A 19515-nucleotide genomic window follows, 5' to 3' on the forward strand; every position below is an offset into this window, starting at 1 on the left:
TAGTTAGGAATTAGCATTTAAAAAACCTTATTTTACTCACACAAAACCAATGAAATTCCATATATAGTTAGTTGTACTAACTATATATCGCGCACCCGCAATCCACTGCTGATCATGTCACATATTACATCATTCATGACATGGTCAGTGACATCACTGATGACATCACTGATGACATCTCAAATGACATCACTGATGACATCACTGATGACATCTCAAATGACATCACTGATGACATCACTGATGACAACATCCAGTGACTGTATTTTTCTGTAAAGTTAAAATATGTCTTACATATTTAAGAATGAGAGGATGTATAAGTGTCTGGATGAAGGATTTAGTAGGTGCATGACTGACTGTATGAGTGAGTGGTTAAATGTGTCTCACTGAGTGCATGGGTTAGTGACTAAACTGTCTTAATTTGTGCATCATTATGTCTGTTGTTCTGTAAACTGCTGCATGTGTTGATCAGTAGCTATATGAGTAACTATATGGGTTATTGATTGGTTGCCCAAGCATTTGTATGGGAGACTGAGTGTGTGTGTGGGTGGCTGGGAGGTGTATGACTCTGTGCATAGATGTATGGGTTCAAAAGTGCATGTGGAAACAGCTGTATGGGCGGTTGACTGTGTGCATGACTGTATTGGTGAGTGAATAGATATCTCAGTGCTACATGTCAAAGTAAGTACATATGTAAAATACAGTACATGTGAGAGTTGACATATATAAATAACTGTGCATAAGAGCCAGTGAATGTGTGAGTGGCTGTATGGATCATTGTGCACTTGTATCCAGGATTGTATAAGTGAGTAAATATGTTTTAGTATATGTTTGAATAAGTAAGGTGTGTATAACTGTATAGTTGTGAAAATGGAGGTGTGATTGATTCTTTGCATGACTGACTAGGTGTGTAAGTAACTCCATGGATGAGTGACAGTCTGTGAGTGTCTGTTTACACTGAGTGTATCTAAGGTTATATTAGAGTCTGAAGAGGTTCATCGTATTATCACATGAATGATGTCATCAGTGATGTGATCAGTAATGTCAAATGAGATGTCATCAGTGATGTCATCAGTGATGTCATTTGAGATGTCATCAGTGATGTCATCAGTGATGTCATTTGAGATGTCATCAGTGATGTCATCAGTGATGTCACTGACCATGTCATGAATGATGTAATATGTGACATGATCAGCAGTGGATTGCGGGTGCGCGATATATAGTTAGTACAACTAACTATATATGGAATTTCATTGGTTTTGTGTGAGTAAAATAAGGTTTTTTAAATGCTAATTCCTAACTATATATGGTGTATAACCTATGGTTTTTTCAGTGAATATATATATATATATATATATATATATATATATATATATATATATATATATATATATATATTCACTGAAAAAACCATAGGTTATAGACCATATATAGTTAGGAATTAGCATTTAAAAAACCTTGAAAATTCACTGAAAAAACCATAGGTTATAGACCATATATAGTTAGGAATTAGCATTTAAAAAACCTTATTTTACTCACACAAAACCATTGAAATTCCATATATAGTTAGTTGCACTAACTATATATCGCGCACCCGCAATTCACTGCTGATGATGTCACATATTACATCATTCATGACATGGTCAGTGACATCACTGATGACATCACTGATGACATCTCAAATGACATCACTGATGACATCACTGATGACAACATCCAGTGACTGTATGTTTCTGTAAAGTTAAAATATGTCTTACATATTGAAGAATGAGTAGATGTATAAGTGTCTGGACGAAGGATTTAGTAGGTGCATGACTGAATGTATGAGTGAGTGATTAAATGTGTCTCACTGAGTGCATGGGTTAGTGACTAAACAGTCTTAATTTGTGCATCATTATGTCTTTTGTTCTGTAAACTGCTGCATGTGTTGATCAGTAGCTATATGAGTAACTATATGGGTTATTGATTGATTGCCCAAGTATTTGTATGGGAGACTGAGTGTGTGTGTGGCTGGCTGGGAGGTGTGTGACTCTGTGCAGATCAATGTGTACTTGTATCAATGATTGTATAAGAGAGTAAGTATGTGTTAGTATATGTTTGAAAATGTAAGGTGCTCTATGTTTAACTGTATAGATTAGAAAATGGAAGTGTGATTGATTCTTTACAGGACTGACTAGGTGTGTGAGTAACTCCATGGATGAGTGGCAGAGTGTGAGTGTCTGTATAGGTGTATGAGTGCATATGATAGTGTTGTAAAGATGAGTGATTGTATGTATGAATGATTGTATGGGTGAATGAGTGAGTGTTTATGTAAACATAGGAATCAGTGAGTGCGTATGTAGTAACTAGTATTGGTGTGTCAATGGTTTAAAAAATTATACTCTGTATTTAACACTGGGTGTAACAGAGGTTATATGAAAGTGTGAGGAGATGCATTGTATTGTCACATGAATGATATCATCAGTGATGTGACCAATGATGTCAAATGAGATGTCATCAGTGATGTCATCAGTGATGTCATTTGAGATGTCATCAGTGATGTCATTTGAGATGTTATCAGTGATGTCATTTGAGATGTCATCAGTGATGTAATCAGTGATGTCATTTGAGATGTCATCAGTGATGTCATCAGTGATGTCATTTGAGATGTCATCAGTGATGTCATCAGTGATGTCACTGACCATGTCATGAATGATGTAATATGTGACATCATCAGCAGTGAATTGCGGGTGCGCGATATATAGTTAGTGCAACTAACTATATATGGAATTTCAATGGTTTTGTGTGAGTAAAATAAGGTTTTTTAAATGCTAATTCCTAACTATATATGGTCTATAACCTATGGTTTTTTCAGTGAATTTTCAAGGTTTTTTAAATGCTAATTCCTAACTATATATGGTCTATAACCTATGGTTTTTTCAGTGAATTTCAATGGTTTTTTAATAGCAAATATCATAAGCTGTCGAATGTCAAGTACATGGTAAGTAAAAACATTTTCGTGTTTATGCACACTGATCTGCTTTGAATGCTGCCCCCCCCCTCCCCCTCATTTCTATTAGGAGTACTCTCTCTTTGCAGATAGTGAAGGGTAGTTAACGCAGGCCTTTGCCCCCGTTGTAATCCGTCGTGCCTGCTTCTCTCTCCATTTGATTGATTTTTATCCAAGCATTTACTGTTTTAGAATTGGTTCTCTTTGGTTCATTCTCTATTTACAAACAAGCACAGAGTCGCAATACTCTGTTTAGTCTTTGCAGATAGTGAAAAATCGTGTAAAAAAACAAAAGGAATCGAGCAAAATCAGTAGGCCTCTAATGGGATCTCTTTTTGACCTCGCTAAAATAGAAACATTAGGAACAACCCCTCAAGAGAAATACGAAACTAGTGAGATGAACTGAGCTCCACACCATGATGGCTGCAAGGGTACTCAGACAAAATATCGAAAATAAAATATCGTAAAGACAAAATATCGAAGTTAAAATATCGAAGGTAAAAAATATTGGGAAGCAAAAATATCGGATACAAAAATATCGTAATAGGTAAGTAAGTATAAATATCGATAATAATAATATCGTATGACAAAATATCGACAATACAAAATATCGTGTAGTAATGGAAAAAATAAATAGTATAGGAAAAAATATAATAATTGTACATAAAAAATTGATAAAAAGGTCTATATTAAAAAATTAAAATATATTTAATAATTTTTTTTTAAAAAACATTTCTAGTTTTAGGAGCGGGTAATTGGGTTTATAGGGGATAAGGGTGGGGAGTGTATTAAAATGTATGTAAAAATACATAAAATAATAAAAAAAGATGAAAAAAAAGATAATTTTTAAAATCATATTTAAATTATTAATATTAATAAATAATAATAGATATCAAGTTTTAGGAGCGGGTTATTGGGTTTATAGGGGATAAGGGTGGGAAGTAATTTAAAAATAATTAATAAATTAATATATGTTTGTAAAAAAAAATTATTAATAATTAATTGGTAAATAATTAATATTAATTAGTTAATTAATTAATATAATTTTGTACATTATTTTATATATTAATTAATTGGTAATTAATGAATATTAATTATTTAATTACTAATTATAATTTTGGACATAATTTTAAATAATAAATAATTGGTAATTAAATAATAATAATTAATTGGTAATTAATTAATATTAATTAGTTAATTAATATAATTTTGTACATAATTTTAAATAATAATTAATTGGTAATTAAGTATTAATAATTAGTTAATTAATTAATATAAATGTTTACATAATTTTAAATATTAATTAATTGGTAATTAATTAATATTAATTAGTTAATTATATTAATTAGCTTCATTTAGTTAAATATATTTTTTTACTTATTGTAAATTAATTTGGAAAAAATAATATTAATAATTACATTTATTTATTTACAGCTAATGTGCTAATATAGTTACTTTATTGTTATTGTTAATTAATAATTAATTTGTAATTACATAATAATAAATAATTTTGGGTAAAGGAGTATTGTTAGAGTTCAGGGTCAGTTTTCAGTTTTTGGGTAAAGGGGTATTTTTTGGGTTGAGGGTCAGTTTTCAGTTTTTGGGTAAAGGGGTATTTTTAGGGTTCTGGGTCAGTTTTGGGTTTTTGGGTAAAGGGGTATTTTTAGGGTTCAGGGTCAGTTTTCAGTTTTAGGGTAAAGGGGTATTTTTTGGGTTCAGGGTCAGTTTTCAGTTTTTGGGTAAAGGGGTATATATAGGGTTCAGGGTCAGTTTTGAGTTTTTGGGTAAAGGGGTATTTTTTGGGTTCAGGGTCAGTTTTTGGGTAAAGGGGTATTTTTAGGGTTCAGGGTCAGTTTTGGGTTTTTGGGTAAAGGGGTATTTTTAGGGTTCAGGGTCAGTTTTCAGTTTTTGGGTAAAGGGGTATTTTTTGGGTTCAGGGTCAGTTTTCAGTTTTTGGGTAAAGGGGTATTTTTAGGGTTCAGGGTCAGTTTTGGGTTTTTGGGTAAAGGGGTATTTTTAGGGTTCAGGGTCAGTTTTCAGTTTTTGGGTAAAGGGGTATTGTTTGGGTTTAGGGTCAGTTTTAATTTAATGTACGCTGGATTTGGTATAGTAATAATTAAATTATTAGAGTCCAACATATACTCACATTTAATATACAGTGCAAAATTTCTAATAAGATTGTTACATTATAGTAAGATAATGATACAAATTGTTCAACATGATTGTAGAAACATTATTTTTATTTATGTTTCACAAATAAAATGTTATTTCATAACAAAAATCTTTTTATTACATTTGGTTTTATAAACATATTTTATAAACACAATGATAAGCAACTATACAGAAGCATTATTATTTTCATCCTTTTTGTAAAAAAATGAAAATTATTTATTATCTCTTTTACATATTGTAATTTCAGAAATAAATGTAGAAATAACAAAAGTATTTTTTCCACTTCATTTCAATACATGAAATATTTATTATATAATTCACACATTTTTTACACATTTTTCAATTATTATAATTTGTGACAATGTACTTATATTTCTAGACATTGTTAACATAAATATTATTCTTTTTTTAATATGTATTTATTACATTCATTTATATATTTGTTAATCAAATCATTGTAGGATTAAAGTAAATATTTCTTTACAATAATATAAACTTAATGTTTATTTTTGCCTATTTAGTTAAGTATAGATATTATATTTTATACTTGGGACTATTTTATTGCATTTGGGTGCTTTATTTTGTAACCGGGTTAGGTCGTTTTGGGTTATTTGGAAGAAGGGCTGATCGCGGTTGGGAGACACTTCACGTCGCTTCAGGTAAGGTTTATTTTATATGTTTTATGTGTATTTTAATGATGTTTTGAGATTAGTGACCTTATATTTTGTGTTGTTGAATGTGAGGGAGTTATGTTTTAGATTTCGAAAACAGATAATTACTTATGGTATATACACGTAGTGTTAGTTAGTTAAATCATTATATATAGAGTGAATTTTAGTCTTTTACGGTATATCTACAAGTGAAATCATCAATTTTAATATGTTTGTACCTAATTACTAGCTAATTAATGTGGGTGGGAATGTCTGTTTTCTATGTTTTTGTCATAGGTGTACGCTACATCGGAAGTTCCGTTTTTTTTTAAAGGAAGTGTTTGTTTGTTTTATTCAACACTGCTTTACAAACACTTCTTTACATTTTTCGGTTTTGCTGGAGCGATTCTTTCTATTTTTCCAATTTTTCGGGTTTTTTATGGTTATTCGATGGCTCTGGACAACGTGGATGTCTTAATTTTGGAACAGTTGTATTTTTACATTTTTTTTGGGTTAATTTTGCACTACCTGGATTACTTTGGTGGAGAAGGACGTTATTGGATTGACAACATGATTGATAAGTCCTTGCTTTCTTATTTTGTGTGGGTGGGTAATGTTATTTTTATTATGGAATTGTTTTTTACTTGTTATTTAGTTTTAATGTGTGCATATATTATAATATTATCTCTATATATTGCATACATTAAATACTTTAGAAGCTCACGTTACATATTTTTGCATACTTAGGTGATAATTTTAGTGTTTTATAACATTTTGGGAATTAATTAGAGTAGTGTTTTGGCAATGATGTTTAGGTATTCTATGCCTTTTGTACTAGGGTAAAGTTTAACTTGTTCTTCCAGGTACTTGTGCATTTGTTTATTTTGCTTTGATGTTTTAGGGACAAGTTCAGTAACAGATTGGTCCATTCTAAATTCCTGGTAGCTCTGTTCTTTCTGTAGGCATTTAATGAAATGTTCTAGAGTTTGTTTGGTTCTGCCAGTTGATTGTACAAATGCATTGTGCCAACCTTCCACTGCATTGTTAGTTTTTGATTCTCCGTTAAGGGTACTTCTGTAAACGTTCCACCAGGGTATGAGGAATTTGGGATTTCGTCTGTGGCCAGATCTGTGGAGTCTGCCTACCCAGGTGTCTTCAAAGTAGTCGAGAAATGGACTTAATTTAGCTTCATTTTGTTTGTAGAAGGGGCTGTCTATAAGAATGTTGTAGTGTTCAGCTACGTCTGTTTCAGGGACATAAGCAAGTGCAATGAGTTTTTTAATTTGGAAAGCAAAAGATGAGTTTGTAGCATATTCGACACTTAGGGTAGTTTTTTGAAGGTGTCTCCATAAACACTGGTTTAAATGATAATAGCAGCCTTGAATGCAGGTATGGGGGTGGATTTTTAGGATAGTTGAGAGCATTGCTTGCTCAAAATCAAGAATGATTTTTTCAGGAGAAAAATCATTAGTTTTTTGTTTAATTATATTTATTAATTCCATATATGTGGAATTATTTTTGTTTGGTAATAGTGCATATAGCAAAGGTATGTTGCAGTTGTGGTAGAGGCCATGTATTGTGTATAATTGGAAAAATGGTTTGGGACAGATGTTAAATGTTCCATCCATCATCCAATGTTGGCTTTGCTGCAGTTTAACTAAATTCATATTGGTACCAAAAATTATAAGCCTTTTGTCATTGTTTTCGTTGTCGTAAACTATAAATGGTTGTTTATTTAAAGTTATTATTTGGTTAGCAGTTAAATTTATATCCTGATATGTTCTGGGAGATGGTGTTGTAGCAGTAGTAGCTTTTTTAGTTCGTGCTATAGTTCTTTTTAAGGAGAGGATATTTGGCATTTGAGTTGTGGCAGTTTTTGGGATTTTAGGAATGGCTTCTTTTAAAATGAAATTTGTTTGCTTTTGGGAACCTGTACTAGCTTCTTTTATATTTTCCAAAGCTGTTCTAACTTCTATTTCAGTAACATTAGGTGGATGATTGTGTTCCCTAGTATACAGTACTGTAGCTTCTCTAGTTGTTGCTCTGCCATAGCACTTGTTAGAATAATATTTACAACATTTCCAATTAACTTTCATGCCATATTGCTTTTCTTGTGTATAAGTGTAACCCATGTAGCATAGTAATAGTTTTCCTTTCTGGCTGGTCACAAATTCGGCTCCTTCGGTCATTTTGTACTTTGTATATCTATAAAATATATATATAATAGTTAATGTCAAATTAAATGTGATAAATAATCTATGTTAGTGATAAGTAGGAATGTTTATACTTACGTGTTTTAGAATTTACAGCAAAATTAGGAGTTGCTTCCTTCTTTTGTTGGGGATAATTGTTTGTGATGTTGTTGTAGCTGTTATGAAAAACATGAAAGTAGTATATTATTAATTAATGTTTCGGTACATTTGCAATGTTAGAGCTCATTTCTACTACAAAAGTGTATCTTCATGATTCACATTGTGAAGATACTTACATATTTTTTTAGGTTGGTCTTTGCCAGTATAGTTGTTTCTTCAGCTTCTGGAGAGTAGTTTGTAGTGTTATCTTAAATAAAAAAGGAACATATGTGTTAGAATAATCACAATGTTGGTATGTTTTTTAATAGATTATCTGGTAATTATGTTCTTTAATATACTTACTTTGTGATTAGTATCTTTATTATTCAGAATGTGGAGTTCTGTATTATGTCTGTATATCTATTCGTTGTGTTTGCTCTGTAAATAAACAATATATAATAGAAAATAATTAGAACACTTCTAAATGTTTGTATTGTTTTTCCACATTTATTTCAGTTGCATAATACTTACTTAGTAAAATGTATTGGAGTAATAGTACTGATGTCCTTAGTTCATTAGTAGTGAAGTTTTCAGTAGTAGAATCTACAGAAAAAAAGAAATATGTGGGGCAAAAGTCATTATTTCTGTGTGTTTAGATTTATGTGCACATAATGAAACAATGTGAAATTACTTACATAGTTATTAGAATCTGTATTCCTATGCTTTGTTCACAGTTATTTTGAGTAGAATATTCAGTAGTCGTTGTATCTAAAAAAAAAATAGTTTCATATAATTATTTAGCATGTTCAGTAGTATGAATAGCAAAGGGGTACTGGGTATTTAGCAGGTAAGTAAGTAGTAGTAGCAAATAATGCAGTTTCTATTTTATTTACTTACTTAGAAGATGTGATAGTAGGTTGATAGTCTGGTTCTTCTAGTTGTTGTGCAGCAATTCGGATAGAGATAAATCTCCTTCAGTGACTTTTGGCAAGTAGTTTGTGCTTAGATTTTAATTGTTTATATAGGGGAGTGTCAGTAGTAATTACTTTGCTATTGGTTCATTTGAAAAATTAGGTTTGTGATTGGTTAGTTACTATATTTGAATTTCAGTTGTGATTACTTTGTAATAGAAGTGAAAAACCAAAAAAAATAATAAAATTATACAAAGTAGTATAGAATATTTTTATATGTGTAGGTGATATATTTATACCAATAGGATATTTTTGACAAATTAATAGTGTGTCTATAGTATTAATTTAAGTATTGTGTGTTTATTTAGATGTGAAAACATATAAAACGTTAATTAATTATGCAAACAGATGCATATAAAAAGTCGATATAGCTGATAATCCGATATTGAAGTGCACGATATTTTTGATGTCGATATTATAGTTAATGTCATTATTTTTTGTAGATAGCGATATTTTTGTTTTCCGATGTTAATGTAGTCGATATAAAAGTAAACAATGTTTTTGTATATCGATATTAAAAAATCGATATTTGTGTATATATCTAGTTAAGTATAGGAAGCCGATATATTTGATTTCGATATTTTTGCTCCGATATTTTTGTACGTCGATATTGTGAATGTCGATATTTTGTCAGACATTCGGCTGCAAGACAGCTCGGCTCCGCCACCCACCCCGCTCAAAATAACGATAAACTCTATGCAAATATTACAAATATATACAACACACCAGCAAAGTAACAGGGTAAAACATTTTATTAAATAACTATTTACATAACTATTTTATACTTTTTGGTGCCCGATCCGGCTAGCTCAATCGATCGAGCATGAAACTCATGCACTCTGATAGTTCAAAGTTTTGAGGAGTGCTTGTAACACTGTCTGAAGCTTATTTGCACTTGCTACAGCTTCACTATTCTCAATGTAAGTGGGGGCTGTTTGAGGACGTGACTGCATTTGAAAACAATGTGATGCGGTGCCAACCTGAACCGCTTGACGGAGGCCCCCGAGGGACGGTGTGATGGCGCGGACTCAGAGGGGGCGCTTGGCTCCGGCCCCCTCCCCAAGTCGTGTTGCCCTGGTGTGGCCTGAGATCGCCCCCGACATAGGGGGCCGGCTCCCGGGGTCAAGCGGAACTTCTTGCCTTTTGGTGACTCTTCCATTCTTGACCTTGTCCCACAATTCGTTTCACCTAAAGACACGCTGTAGTGGGGCGCCCCTTTACCGTTTCAGTTGACATTCCGCCCGCTTTTGCTACACTGTGCCTCTTCCGCTATTCAGCTGTTTACCGCCCGCTCTTTCGACTACAGCGTCTCGCTCACCATGTAGTTGAGTTGCTCCCGCTCTTGCGGTGCAGCGATAGGCGGCTGCCACAGGACTCTCAAAATGGCGGCCGGCTCTTCAGATTTGGGCGTGGTCCACTAAAATGGCCCTGCGACACCTTGGAACTCGGACGCTTGTCTGCTAGGGCTTGGGCTCCATTCTCGAAAGCGTCCCCTCAGCCTTGAAGATTCTACAAAAGTCTTGGGGGCCCCCGACTCCCGCAGGCTTCTGGTGGGGAGCGGCTGCCATGATTGCTCGTGGAATGGCCACGACGGAGCTACGAGATGGTGGTGCTCTCATGCTGACGCCAGCTTCAGTCTGAAACATCCAGAAACACTGTAGACTACCAATTCGATCAGTTCCGGTAGCGCCCCAACGTGACCCGGTAGAGAAGAACTTGCCCTCCCCTCTTTGACTGATGGTTCTTGTTGCCTGTCCCTTCTGTTGTCATTTAACAGAACTATTTAGCCTGCTGAAAGGGGTTGTGTTCCGACCGCTGGTTGGTGGAGACATTTTGACTATATTCTGGACCTGCGTTGTCGCGTAATGCGTCATATGACGCGCCGCGTTAGCGCACCTGGAAGTGCTCCGGTGCGCGAAGCACAGCTTCCCGGAAGCGATCCGGGGTGCGGCGCGCAGCGCGTAACGTAAGCATAACAGGTCATGTGACTTGTTAATAAAACTTTTCACTGGTTCATTTACTTTTCTTATTCTAATGATGAAAGGCTTGGTCATATGACCTAAAAATTACGCTTTTTATTACTTTCGAACATTATTTTTTCTTAAACATATGTTATAATGTTCCAGGCTAATGTACTTTCCCGGAAAATTTACAACTGTTCTGCAAGTAAAATATATTCCTTTTTCGAGAAAAAGGGCGTTTCTTCGTCCCATGACGGAGCCGTTGAGCAAAAGAGGCTCGGCCTGCTGTCTTAGTCGCCGATACGCCTGAATATCAGATTCTTATCGATCACTTTATGTTGCAGGAGTAGAAAACACAACAGCCCTTGACCATTTATCTTTACTGCGTTCCTGCGTATTATACCTTTTACCCTTCATGTAATTGGACTGCTTTATTTCACTTGCCTTTTACTGATTCTAAAACAGTGACTATTATTAAAAACTTTACCAATGTAAATACTACTACCATGTTTTCTTTTAAAAACCTTTATTGTGAAAATGTCAGTATACAAATACGGGCCTATAACCACGTGGGCCGGCCACGGAGCAAACTGTAATCGTATATGATGAGTAGACATTTACACTGTAGAGGAACGTAACGGGCGGGCCATTAGGTTGCAAGAACTAAGGTGTCTAACAGTTGCGGAATCGGTGGACGTACATTTTATAATTAAAATACGACAGGGCCAGTTACAATAAAATTATCTAGATATACATTTGCGGGCAAGTACCATGGGTGACGTTAATTCGAACTTTCAATAGTACAGTAATCAATAACACATCAGAACTTAATATCAATAGGGATGTCGAAATATTCAATCAATTCTCGTCCCCGCCCGCCATGTGCTTCAAAACTGCATACGTATCTCGTGATATCAAGGTTGTGCAACCAGTACACAACAAGGAGTTACGAGTCCCATTTATTCCGGCGCCATTTTGGGCGAGGACGGGCAGGTCCAGGATCTAGTCAAAATGTCTCCACCAACCATCGACTATGATGATGTTCATATGCTGTATTTATTAGAGTAACACTCATCTGTCCACATGAAATTAATTTGCCACAATCTAAACATGTCATTTTAATCTTTCCAAAGTTCTTCTAAATATTTGGGACCGTTTCCCTTGCCTCTGATGCTGTCAGTGCCACTTCTTTGGTGAATGTACTGGCAGATCGGGGGTTCTCCTCCAAATCTCTCTTTTGTGCAGCACTATAATTAATCGGTGCCACCTCTCCATATGACGATGCATGGTATAATTACCATAACTATATTTTTTTTCGGTTCCTCTGGAGAGTACATCGTGGCAGATGAGGCAGGTAACGTACCGGGCATTTACCTTTTTTGCATGTAGAGGAAAGGAAAAAAAATTCGAGCGTCCGAGTTCTAAGGTGTCCCAGGGCCATTTTAGTGGACCAGGCCCAAATCCAAAGAACAGGCCGCCATTTTGAGAGTCCTGTTGCAGCCGCCTGTCGCTGTAGCATCAAGAGCGGCCGAAACTCAGCTGAATGGCAACTGAAACGGTAAAGGGGCGCCCCACTACAGCAGACGAGCCTCCACCTGGGGAGGCCCGTTCACGCCGCCTCCCCCCCCCCTTCGGGCACCCCACGCCGTTATTCGGAGCAGCATTGTAGGATGGCCACACCAGTGCGGCAACTTGCTAGACACCACCTCGGTGCCAACCGAATCTCAGCGCCTTGTGGTGTCTTCCATTCCGAAAATATTGTTGTGCTGCCTTCGGCCTATTCGCCGCAAGTGCGCACGCAACTCAGCTGCATAGCGAGTGAAACACCAAGGGGCGCCCCACTGCAGCCGAGGAACCTTCATCTTGGGGGCGACGCACAGCATCACATTGCTTTCCAATGCAGTCAGATCCTCAAACAGCCCCCACTGACTGACGCCGCCTCACAGGCCAACGGGGCGCCCCACGCCGACTTTCGGCGCAGCATTGTAGGATGGCCACACCAGTGCGGCAACTTGCTGGACCCCACCTCGGTGCCATCCGGATCTTGGCGCGTTGCGCTGCCTTTGGCCCTATTCGCACATCAGTCCGCTACTGACGCCACCTCACAGGCCAACGGGGCGCCCCACGCCGACTTTCGGCGCAGCATTGTAGGATGGCCACACCAGTGCGGCAACTTGCTGGACCCCACCTCGGTGCCATCCGGATCTTGGCGCGTTGTGCTGCCTTCGGCCTATTCGCACATCGGTCCGCTACTGACGCTGCCTCACAGGCCAACGGGGCGCCCCACGCCGACTTTCGGCGCAGCATTGTAGGATGGCCACACCAGTGCGGCAACTTGCTGGACCCCACCTCGGTGCCATCCGGATCTTGGCGCGTTGTGCTGCCTTCGGCCTATTCGCACATCGGTCCGCTACTGACGCGAACTCACAGGCCAACGGGGCGCCCCACGCCGACTTTCGGCGCAGCATTGTAGGATGGCCACACCAGTGCGGCAACTTGCTGGACCCCACCTCGGTGCCATCCGGATCTTGGCGCGTTGTGCTGCCTTCGGCCTATTCGCACATCGGTCCGCTACTGACGCCGCCTCACAGGCCAACGGGGCACCCCACGCCGACTTTCGGCGCAGCATTGTAGGATGGCCACACCAGTGCGGCAACTTGGTGGACACCACCTCGGTGCCATCCGGATCTTGGCGCGTTGTGCTGCCTTCGGCCTATTCACACATCGGTCCGCTACTGACGCCGCCTCACGTGCCAACGGATTTTCTACGCTTTTTATATCCTATGCCGCATAACAGGTCATGTGACTTGTTTATAAAACTTTTCATTGGTTCATTTTACTTTTGGTTTCCTAATGATGGAAGGCTTGATCATATGACCTAAAAATAAAACTTTTCATTGGATGAAAACTTTTTTTTTTTCACAAACGATGAAAGCCCCACCTTGTTTCTGGATGTTTCAGACTGAAGCTGGCGTCAGCATGAAAGCACCACCATCTCGTGGCTCCGTCGTGGTCATTCCGCGAGCAATCATGGCAGCCGCTCCCCACCGGAAGCCTGCAGGAGTCGGGGGCCCCCAAGACTTTTGTAGAATCTTCAAGGCTGAGGGGACGCTTTCGAGAATGGGGTCCAAGACCTAGCAGACAAGCGTCCGATTTCCAAGGTGTCCCAGGGCCATTTCAGTGGACCAGGCCCAAAAAGGAAAGAGCCTGCCGCCATTTTGAGAGTCCTGTGGCAGCCGCCTATCGCTGCACCGCAAGAGTGGGCGCAACTCAGCTGAATGGCGGATTTTGGCACAGTGTACCAAAAGCGGGCGGAATGGCAACTGAAACGGTAAAGGGGCGCCCCACTACAGCAGACGAGCCTCCACCTGGGGAGGCCCGTTCACGCCGCCTCCCCCCCCCCTTCGGGCACCCCACGCCGTTATTCGGAGCAGCATTGTAGGATGGCCACACCAGTGCGGCAACTTGCTAGACACCACCTCGGTGCCAACCGAATCTCAGCGCCTTGTGGTGTCTTCCATTCCGAAAATATTGTTGTGCTGCCTTCGGCCTATTCGCCGCAAGTGCGCACGCAACTCAGCTGCATAGCGAGTGAAACACCAAGGGGCGCCCCACTGCAGCCGAGGAACCTTCATCTTGGGGGCGACGCACAGCATCACATTGCTTTCCAATGCAGTCAGATCCTCAAACAGCCCCCACTGACTGACGCCGCCTCACAGGCCAACGGGGCGCCCCACGCCGACTTTCGGCGCAGCATTGTAGGATGGCCACACCAGTGCGGCAACTTGCTGGACCCCACCTCGGTGCCATCCGGATCTTGGCGCGTTGCGCTGCCTTTGGCCCTATTCGCACATCAGTCCGCTACTGACGCCACCTCACAGGCCAACGGGGCGCCCCACGCCGACTTTCGGCGCAGCATTGTAGGATGGCCACACCAGTGCGGCAACTTGCTGGACCCCACCTCGGTGCCATCCGGATCTTGGCGCGTTGTGCTGCCTTCGGCCTATTCGCACATCGGTCCGCTACTGACGCTGCCTCACAGGCCAACGGGGCGCCCCACGCCGACTTTCGGCGCAGCATTGTAGGATGGCCACACCAGTGCGGCAACTTGCTGGACTCCACCTCGGTGCCATCCGGATCTTGGCGCGTTGTGCTGCCTTCGGCCTATTCGCACATCGGTCCGCTACTGACGCGAACTCACAGGCCAACGGGGCGCCCCACGCCGACTTTCGGCGCAGCATTGTAGGATGGCCACACCAGTGCGGCAACTTGCTGGACCCCACCTCGGTGCCATCCGGATCTTGGCGCGTTGTGCTGCCTTCGGCCTATTCGCACATCGGTCCGCTACTGACGCCGCCTCACAGGCCAACGGGGCACCCCACGCCGACTTTCGGCGCAGCATTGTAGGATGGCCACACCAGTGCGGCAACTTGGTGGACACCACCTCGGTGCCATCCGGATCTTGGCGCGTTGTGCTGCCTTCGGCCTATTCACACATCGGTCCGCTACTGACGCCGCCTCACGTGCCAACGGATTTTCTACGCTTTTTACATCCTATGCCGCATAACAGGTCATGTGACTTGTTTATAAAACTTTTCATTGGTTCATTTTACTTTTGGTTTCCTAATGATGGAAGGCTTGATCATATGACCTAAAAATAAAACTTTTCATTGGATGAAAACTTTTTTTTTTTCACAAACGATGAAAGCCCCACCTTGTTTCTGGATGTTTCAGACTGAAGCTGGCGTCAGCATGAAAGCACCACCATCTCGTGGCTCCGTCGTGGTCATTCCGCGAGCAATCATGGCAGCCGCTCCCCACCGGAAGCCTGCAGGAGTCGGGGGCCCCCAAGACTTTTGTAGAATCTTCAAGGCTGAGGGGACGCTTTCGAGAATGGGGTCCAAGACCTAGCAGACAAGCGTCCGATTTCCAAGGTGTCCCAGGGCCATTTCAGTGGACCAGGCCCAAAAAGGAAAGAGCCTGCCGCCATTTTGAGAGTCCTGTGGCAGCCGCCTATCGCTGCACCGCAAGAGTGGGCGCAACTCAGCTGAATGGCGGATTTTGGCACAGTGTACCAAAAGCGGGCGGAATGGCAACTGAAACGGTAAAGGGGCGCCCCACTACAGCAGACGAGCCTCCACCTGGGGAGGCCCGTTCACGCCGCCTCAACCCCCCCCCCCCCCCCCCCCCCCGGGGCGCCCCACACCGTTATTCGGAGCAGCATTGTAGGATACCAAAACCAGTGCGGCAACTTACTGGACATCAACTGGATGCCATCCACATCTCAGCGCGTTCTGCTGCCTTGGGACTATTCGCACAACAGACCGCTACTGACGAGCCACCCCCCGGGACGCCCCACGCCGTTATTCGGAGCAGCATTGTAGGATACCAAAACCAGTGTGGCAACTTACTGGACATCACCTGGGTGCCATCCACATCTCAGCGCGTTCTGCTGCCTTGGGACTATTCGCACAACAGGCCGCTACTGACGAGGCCACCCCCCGGGACGCCCCACGCCGTTTTTCGGAGCTGCATTGTAGGATACCCAAAACCAGTGCGGCACCCAGGCAACATCACCTGGGTGCCGTCCAGAACTCAGCACGTTGTGCTGCCTTGGGACTATTTGCACAAAACACAGCTACTGACCATTGTTGCTTCTTTTTTCCTAAAAATGTTTAAATGTTTTTACTGTTTTTGTTGCGTTGTATATATTTATAAGTTATTAAAATTTTATAATCCTACTACTTTGTTGGAGTGCTATATATTTTTAATGTGACACATAATTGTAAAAACTTTGATGTACAAAGAGGCATCCCTCGAATCTTCCGCTTCAGGCTCGGTCCCCTCCCCAATCACAATACAGGATGGTTTTCAGATAGTAGGAACGCGTGTGGTGTGACGGATCTCATCGGGTGGGGGCCTTGATCTACTGAAACTCCTTTGAAGAGGGGTGATTCTTTACAGCTGGGGCCATAAACTACATCTGCAGGGCTAGGTGATAGCCTGGGACCGGCCTGGACAATCGGACACAGAGGAAGAGGAGTTTCAGAGGGTGCAGTAGTGAATAGGGCGAAAGGGAGGTGTCGGGCGGGCACAGGGTGTGATTCTCAGGGAAGAGCAGCGCAGATGGGGGGAGGTTTATTGCCCATGCATAAGACAGAGAGCGGGGGTGACCAGTGCCTGGGGGAGATGCTTGCGAGGGTGGGGAGCCATGCTAAGGATCGACAGCGTGCAGAGAGTGGGTCTGGTCAAGGCATCTAAAATGGCTGCCGTGCACGACAAAAGTGTGGCATTTGAAAAAAGGCAAGATGGCGCAGACAATGTTTATCAACACTTCCTGATTTCCTTCGAATCGAACGTTAACAGACGTTATCTCTCCCACACTACCGGTCCCCCTCGGCTTAAACGCCGAGATGGTAGGGACTGCATCCCGTGGAGATAGGCCGAGACGTCACTCAGCAGAAAAAAAAGAAAAAAAAAAGTCTATAAACATACAATAAGTTAAAAGTCAATCATTCTTGTTTCCTTGTAGTACGCTCCCCAGTCCGCTTCCCGTTACGCGAACCGGGCGCACCCCACGAAAAAAAAAAAGGTTTTTTTTTGCCCCGCGGAGCCCTTTTAAAGCCTCCACATCAAACCTAGGGGGTCAGGGAGGATCTACTATGCCCCCTTATGATCATTTGCCCCTTCGCTTTGGCCTCCTCTTGTCTCTCGATCCTACCGAGAGACAAGATGGCGGCCGCTCTGTACTGTTTGGAATGTTTACAGACACCGGAGAGCCAATCAGCTTCGCTTCGCAAAGCTCCGTAATGCGAAAAGTACGCGAAACGGAGCGCTACCCGGGACGCTGTCACAGATATATATCTTTTTTTAAACGTTAATTTCTCAAAATCCACTGGAGCACATATATTGAGACCCAGCAAAGGCACATCGGGCTACCGGTCCCTACAATTTTGCCAAGTTTCATGCAAATCCATTCAGCCGTTCGATTTTTTTTTTTTTTTTGCCCCGCGGGGCCCTTTTAAAACCTCCACATCAAACCTAGGGGGTCAGGGAGGATCTACTATGCCCCCTTATGGTCATTTGCCCCTTCGCTTTGGCCTCCTCTTGTCTCTCGATCCTACCGAGAGACAAGATGGCGGCCGCTACGGACTGTTTGGAATGTTTACAGACACCGGAGAGCCAATCAGCTTCGCTTCGCAAAGCTCCGTAACGCGAAAAGTACGCGAAACGGAGCGCTACCCGGGACGCTGTCACAGATATATATATTTTTTTGAACGTTAATTTCTCAAAATCCACTGGAGCACATATATTGAGACCTAGCAAAGGCACATCGGGCTACCAGTCCCTACAATTTTGCCAAATTTCGTGCAAATCCATTCAGCCGTTCGGGCTAAAAGTGAGGCCAACCGCCCTATGGAAATTAACATGGGAAAAACGCGTTTTGGGACCCCCCTTTTTTCTCGGCCCCCCCTTGACGAACCCCCCCCCAAATTTTCAGGGGCTGCTCAGAAACAAAATGTTCCATTTTCCTGAAAATTTCAGCCAATTCCGTCCACAAACGCCAAAGTTATTAGACATAGAATTTTCAAAAATCCCATAGAGAAAAAATCCTAACTATATATACCTACTGGCGACCGCCAGTAGGTAATATATATATATATATATATATATATATATATATATATATACACAACGTCTACAAACTATCAGTAATTACTGTAGTTTCCCACATCACGCCATCTCAGACACACAGCATTCTGGGCATTGGAGTTTTCTATCATCTTCAACAGGGCGGATGATCACATGGTTGGGAGGCGTTGGTGAGCATACCGCTTTAAATAGCTGCGGACATTCATTTTCGGCAACACGGACATGAGGCGCGGCAGTAAGAGGTATCTGAAGAAGGAACAATCCGAAATGCATCATACCTACGCTGTCCAGTTGCCAATAAACAGCCTCACCTGAATTTCCCTGTTTGTGGCTCTTTCCTTTCACATTGTTGGAGGGCGGATGCGGATATATATATATATATTCACTGAAAAAACCATAGGTTATAGACCATATATAGTTAGGAATTAGCATTCAAAAAACCTTATTTTACTCACACAAAACCATTGAAATTCCATATATAGTTAGTTGCACTAACTATATATCGCGCACCCGCAATCCACTGCTGATGATGTCACATATTACATCATTCATGACATGGTCAGTGACATCACTGATGACATCACTGATGACATCTCAAATGACATCACTGATGACATCACTGATGACATCATCCAGTGACTGTGTGTTTCTGTAAAGTTTAAATATGTTTTACATATTGAAGAATGAGTAGATGTAGAAGTGTCTGGATGAAGGATTTAGTAGGTGCGTGACTGACTGTATGAGTGAGTGATTAAATGTGTCTCACTGAGTGCATGGGTTAGTGACTAAACTGTCTTAATTTGTGCATCATTATGTCTGTTGTTCTGT

The 19515-nt window shown here is 41.1% G+C and overlaps 1 protein-coding gene across 1 annotated transcript in view; it reads left to right on the forward strand.

The window, feature by feature from the left end:
- The window catches only part of LOC144783272 (solute carrier family 22 member 6-A-like), a 758531-nt gene that overhangs the window by 610516 nt on the left and 128500 nt on the right, over positions 1-19515 (forward strand). The gene's annotated exons all lie outside the window — the stretch shown is intronic.

The sequence above is a fragment of the Lissotriton helveticus genome, chromosome 9 (assembly GCF_964261635.1).
Source record: "Lissotriton helveticus chromosome 9, aLisHel1.1, whole genome shotgun sequence".
Taxonomy (NCBI): domain Eukaryota; kingdom Metazoa; phylum Chordata; class Amphibia; order Caudata; family Salamandridae; genus Lissotriton; species Lissotriton helveticus.